General features: G+C 42.5%; 1 pseudogene; it reads left to right on the top strand.

Moving 5' to 3' along the window:
• The first annotated feature begins 2875 nt into the window (after positions 1-2875).
• LOC114052980 lies at positions 2876-3601 on the top strand (annotated as a pseudogene).
• The last annotated feature ends 2469 nt before the right edge of the window (positions 3602-6070 follow it).

The raw sequence follows: 6070 nt of genomic DNA, 5'->3' as shown, positions 1-6070 counted from the left end.
ACATATCTAGCTGTATGGTACAGTCTGAATTTTTAACCAACTTTACTCTTCCAGTGTATATATTTAGGTCAATTTCTCTTTCACAATGCTGCCTAAAACTTTCCTCAGAACATAACTCTGAAAATTTCTCTTCCCACCTTCTATCTTGTCAATAGGCTCTCATAGTATACAGTGCTTAGCTGTACTGACAAGGCCTTTGTCCATCTGGCTCCAGGACCCTTTGTAGACTGGTCTCTTCCTACTTACTTACTATGTTAACACAGCAAAACTGATTCATTTATTGTACGTGCTCAAATCTCACTGAAATTTCTACCCTTCTCTCTACTTTTCCAAATCCTGTTCAGTCTTCAAAACTGAGTTAAATACTATAAAAACCAAGGATGAGAGTATGAGAGGGAGCTATTGAAATATGATTTATTCATTCATCCAAAAAAGAATTTAATCATCTCCTATGTACAGGGTACTACTATGTCAGGTGTTGGAGTGAAAAAGCCAAACAGTCCTCACTCAGGATGTTACACTTTATCTGGGGAGAAAACATGTACACAGCTAATAACATGCCCCAAAAATATAAGGTGAAATTTAGAGTGAAGGGCACTAGCAGTTGTGGGGGGCGGTCAGGAAAGGCATCACGGCCCGGACAAATCTTTGAAAGAAACGAGAGATTCTAAAAGGTAGAGGTAAGGTGAGATGGAATTTCTAGGCATGAAACACCCTGTGTTTTCCTGTCTCACTAAGAATAACTCTAGAAAAGGATGAATAGTTTCAGGAAGTCTATAAGGGCATAAGCCATTTAGGGGGCTACAGAAAGGAAAGGAGAAGGACAAGAGGGTTAAAGCCTGGGAATGTCAAGGTCAAAAGTCAGCCTCAGCAATGTGCTCCCTTCAATTTTCCCTTTCTTCACCACCTTCAGTCTCTCAATTCCTGCCTTTATTTTCTGGTGCCTTTACACATGTCCAAGTGAACCCTCTCTTGTAATGTAAGCCCTCCCCTTAATTCTGCTGCCAAAGCCTGTCTGCCTAGTTCAGGGGTGGGGAACCTGTGACCTCGAGGCCACACATAGCCTTCTAGGTCCTTGGGTGCACTCTTATTAAGGGGATTTGTTCCCTGAAGTTTGGATCCAGTAGAAGGGCAGCACTTGAGGACCTATAGGGCCGTGTTTGGCCTCCAGGATGCAGGTTCCCCACCCCTAGTCTAGTTCCTCTGTTTCCATTATTTTCTGGCTAAACTTCTTGTGTCATTGGCACTACCCAGTCTCATCTGTCAGCATTTTGACTTTTGGCCCCACCTACCGACTAAAAATTCCCTCACAAATCTATGGAATGAGACAAAAGAAAGACTTGCTGAATGATCATTTCTGGTCTCCTTTCTGTATCATTTATTGTCACTGTCCACTCCTAGCTTCTTAAAGTCTCATTTCCCTTGGCTTTCATGCCTTGAAATGGCCTTTCTCTTTTCTCTAGAGCTGCTTCTTCTGACTCCATCAATGACTCTTTTTTTTTCTCCTGCCCCTTAAATGTGGATGTTTCATCTCCCCCTCCCACCTCTACTCCAAGAGTCCAGTCATATTCCATTCTATACATTTGATCCATCAAAAAGACATGGATTAAGCACCTACTGTGTGTCAGGCACAATGCTAAGTGCTGTGGATACAAATAATGAAATAATCCCTGGTTTCAAGGATCTTCCATTCTAATGAGGAGCTAACAAAGACATGTGTTACTATGCACAGAATACATATAAAGAGAATCAATACCTGTCCTTCCTACTGTGTATATGCTAACTTTTGACTGGATCCAAACTTCAGGGAACAAATCCCCTTAATAAGAGTGCACCCAAGGACTTAGAAGGCTATGTGTGGCCTCGAGGTCACAGGTTCCCCATTCCTGAACTAGGCAGACAGGCTTTGGTGGCAGAATTAAGGGAAGGGCTTACATTGAAAGAGAGGGATCACTTGGACATGTGTAAAGGCAGCAGAAAATAAAGGCAGGAATTGAGAGACTGTAAAATGCCCTCCTTGTTTTTCTTCTCATGCAATGTTCCATTTTCTATTTTTGCATATTTGCTCTGGCTGTCCCTTAATCCTGGCGTGCTGCCCCTCCTCTAGTCTGCCTTGTAGAATCCCTGGTTTCTGCTAAAGCTCAGGTCAAGCATCACCTCTACTGCGTGACTTTCCTGGTCTCCCTAGATGTTAATGCCTTACCCTCCAAACTTAGCTTCCATCTGCTTTAACAGTATCTATTGCATATGTACTTATATATCTATTTTCTCTCCTATTACAATTACATGCTTCTTCGATTAGAGGTATTTTGATGTCTTTGTATCCCCAGCCCTTAGCACGGTGCCTGACAAACGGTAAACTTAATATTGTGATTGATTAATTAAACATAATTTATTAAGAGTCTACTAGTAATGAATACAAGATAGACAAATACAAGCAATGTCAGAGGGAGAGTATGTAAATGACTTCCCAAAAGGAGTATTTCCATTCCTAAATCTAAATAGTGAGATAATGTACACACTGGATTTTACAACCCTTAAAGTTCTACGCAAATGTGATATATAATGGCCTTTATCACTCTCTTCATCATCATCTATAGCCTATCTCCAAGACGCTGCTCCTTAGGTAACTTTAGAGTGTCTGGGGGGCTGAGAGATGACCGAGAGAGTGAGAAACCTCTGACTTGCATGTTTCAAGGGTTGTGACATCCATCTCACATTCATTGGGCCAGAGACTGAAGCTTCAGCCATTTGCCAGGTCCCAGGGGTGTGGCAAGTGACATCACACTCACCTGTGACACCCACCAAGTCCAAGTTCCTGGCAATTTGAAACCCAGAAGTCTACAGCCAAAATGGTGAAGACCTGGGGCATCCCATGTTCTCGAACATCTTAACTATGTTTTATTGGAAGACCCACTTGGAAGGCCTTTGGAGGATTTCCCACCTCACCCCCTTCACCCAGAAGCACCTGAAGAAGGTCTATGCCAGCCTTGCCCTCTGCATGCTCGTGGCAGCCACAGGAGCCCACCTGAATGTGGTTTCCCATTTCTTTCAGGCTGACTTTCTCTCAGCCTTGAGTTCATTTGGAATGTTATTTTGGCTGCTGATCACGCCCCACAGAGAGGCCACTGAACCAAAGAGACTGCTTCTGCTGGCTGGATTTGCTTTCTTCGTAGGGGTTGGGTTAGGCCCTGAACTGAACTCATGCATCGCCATCAACCCCAACATTGTCCCCTCTTCTTTCCTGGGCACAGCCATGACCTTTAGCTCTTTTACCTTGAACTCATTCTACAGCCAATGCCTGGGCTGCCTCTGCCTCGGCGGTATCTTGCTGTCAGCCCTGAGCTTGATATTCTTCTCTTACTTGGGGAATGTCTTCTTTTTATCCACATGGATCTCTCAAGCAAACACGTACATTGGGCTGGCATTCCTATGTGTACTTGTGATTTTCGATACACGACTCATCATTGAAAAGGCAGAGAGAAAAGATGAAGATTACATCTGGCACTGCATGGACCTTTTTCTGGATTTTGTTATCCTGTTCAGGAAATTCATGGTGATCATTGAAAAGAATGAAAAGGGCAAGCTGAAAAGGAAATAAAACGATGACCATCTAGCATTTTTCTCATTGTTTCTCTTCCTACAAACCCCCATTTCTTCTTTATACACACACAGGAGGCATATCAATGAAAAAGAAAGACATTGGTAAAAAAAGAAAGGGCTTTGGCCCTCTCTATTTTTCTGCCGTGTCACTTTTAAAATTAGAATACATTATCAGATCTTTTAAAATTCTGGCTTCACGGTTGCCGAGGTTCCATTTGTCCCCTCCTCCCCACCCTTTTCCCCCTTTACCATTCTTTTCCCCTTCAGACCAGAGTCCTAACTGGGGTTAGACAACAGAGCTTTTCCCTCAGTGGGTCTATTAAGAGGAGAAGCACCAAGGTTGGAAGAAGATGAGCTTTGGGGTAGAGATGATGAGGTAGTTCCTTCGGCGATGAAAGCAGTGTCTCTTCATGGGATCTTCTCCCGGAGCACCTGCTTTGATCAAAGAGAAGGGGCAAAGCAGCTAGATTGGGCCAGAACCTGCAGCAACAGGCTGGGAGCTGATCCTCCTATCCATGACTGGTTCAGAGAATTGGCAATGGGGGAGGGTTCTTTAAATGGTGCAAGGGAACAGAAGGCAGACCAGAAGAGAGTGATTCAGGTCCTGGTACTGGACCAAGCCTTCCTGAAGGGTTGTCCCTGGGCATCTATTATTCCCCATAATGATTGGCCTTCCTAAGACTCAGGTTGGAAGTGTGATGACCATCACATAATGTGGTGAAGAGGAGGATATTTTACAGCTGGCTGGGACCTGGGGTGGAGGGGTGTGTGTGTGTGTGTGTGTGCGTGTGTGTGTGTGTGTGTGTGTGTGTGTGTGTGTGTTGGGATAGGATGCTTCATGAAGGGGGGAGTGGTTCACCAGGCTCTATTTTTTTTTTTTGCTTAGACTGCTTTTTAGTAGTCCTACCCTAGTAGAGGTGGTAATGGGTGCTGAAGACAAGTCAAACAAGACAAAAGTAGAAAAGGGAAAATATGTGCTAGAAGGCAATGAGTGCCCACTCTTGCACTTGGCTCTCCTCTGCAGGCTGCAATCCAGTGACACCATCCCCCTTTCTGCTCCTTTCCCATGACTCTCCATCTCTCAACTGAGTGCCTTTGCACTGGTTGTTCTCAGATCCGGCATCCTCTCCCTCTTCCCTCTACCTCTGGGCTTCCTTCAAGACTCCATCCCAATTCTCATCTCCAGCAAGAGTCTTTTTCAGCCAGACACTCTCACCGAATCTTCTCTTTGTAGATATCATATACCATTAACTACATAGGTATTTACTACACATACACACACACACACACACACACCACACACACACACACACACACACACGCACAGAATCAATCCTCAACATTCATGCATTCAATTTTCTGACTTTAAGAATCTGTGTGATTTTATTAGTAACCTCATTTTCACTTTCAGGTTGTCAACTGCATGTTGGCAGCTATGTATAGTAGGGCAAAAAATGTGAGGCACAATATGTCAAGTTTGTGGAGAGGCCCATCTCCTACTAGGCACTTAACTGGTTTTGTTTACCCTACATTGTAAAGAGCTTCCTGTACATTCATTGCATATTTTCATTGCTGGTTTTTAAAATTCAAGATTAGTATTGCAATTATGCCCCCAAAGTTTAATACAAGTCCTTTGGGCTTTAAGCCCAAGTGTGAACAGTCAGTGACGTGACTTAATGAGAAAAATAAAGGCGTTAAATAAACTTTGTTCCAAAATGTCTGCAGGCATGTGGCAGGAGACCCTTAAGGATCTCAGATACCATGGGAAGCAGACATTGTTGATGGATTATTTAATCCTTCACAATCTCCTACTTTATCCATCTGCCCTGAAGGACAGAGAATATGAAGAAATCTCAGGACCTCTAAGACTTGGTGTCTACTGACAGCAGGAACTAAAGTCCCTGTAACTTTTCCCTTTGTTTTTAGAGGGCAGTCAAGGGCTTTGCAGTGGTATAAGATACAGTACAATGCCCTCACTCTACCATCTGACATAGTGGAAGGTAAGATTCAAGTTAAAAATGTTTATTTTAAGAATTGTGTTTGCTATACAGCATTTATGGTACTGTAGATCTCATGTGTCATGAAAAGTAAATATTGTCTGAAATAAAATTTTAATTGAGGTGTTAGCACAAAAACTCACAGAATTTTAGGGAATTACTAGCAAGAAAAATGTTTTTGCATGTTACTTATTTTATTTTCTGTACTGTACTTTATAAGTTGTTTCATAGTTACTGTGTTAGGAAAAGTGTATATTATCAGAATTAATGTTTTGTTATAAAGAATTATAAACAGAAAAAGGCATTTTCAGCAATTTCTGGCGAAAAATTACATTTTGAGTGGTTTCAGGAACTTAACCCCTTATGTCCCATAGGTTCAATGTAGCGACATTTGTGTTCTGACTTTTGTGCCATTTTCTAGTAATATTACTCACCTCAAAAGCTGAGGATTGACTGTATAAACACACACA

This window comes from Vombatus ursinus, unplaced genomic scaffold (assembly GCF_900497805.2).
Source record: "Vombatus ursinus unplaced genomic scaffold, bare-nosed wombat genome assembly UNPS02014810.1, whole genome shotgun sequence".
Taxonomy (NCBI): Eukaryota; Metazoa; Chordata; class Mammalia; order Diprotodontia; family Vombatidae; genus Vombatus; species Vombatus ursinus.
The sequence above is the reverse complement of the archived record's forward strand: the minus strand, read 5'-3'. Positions and strand labels throughout refer to the sequence as shown.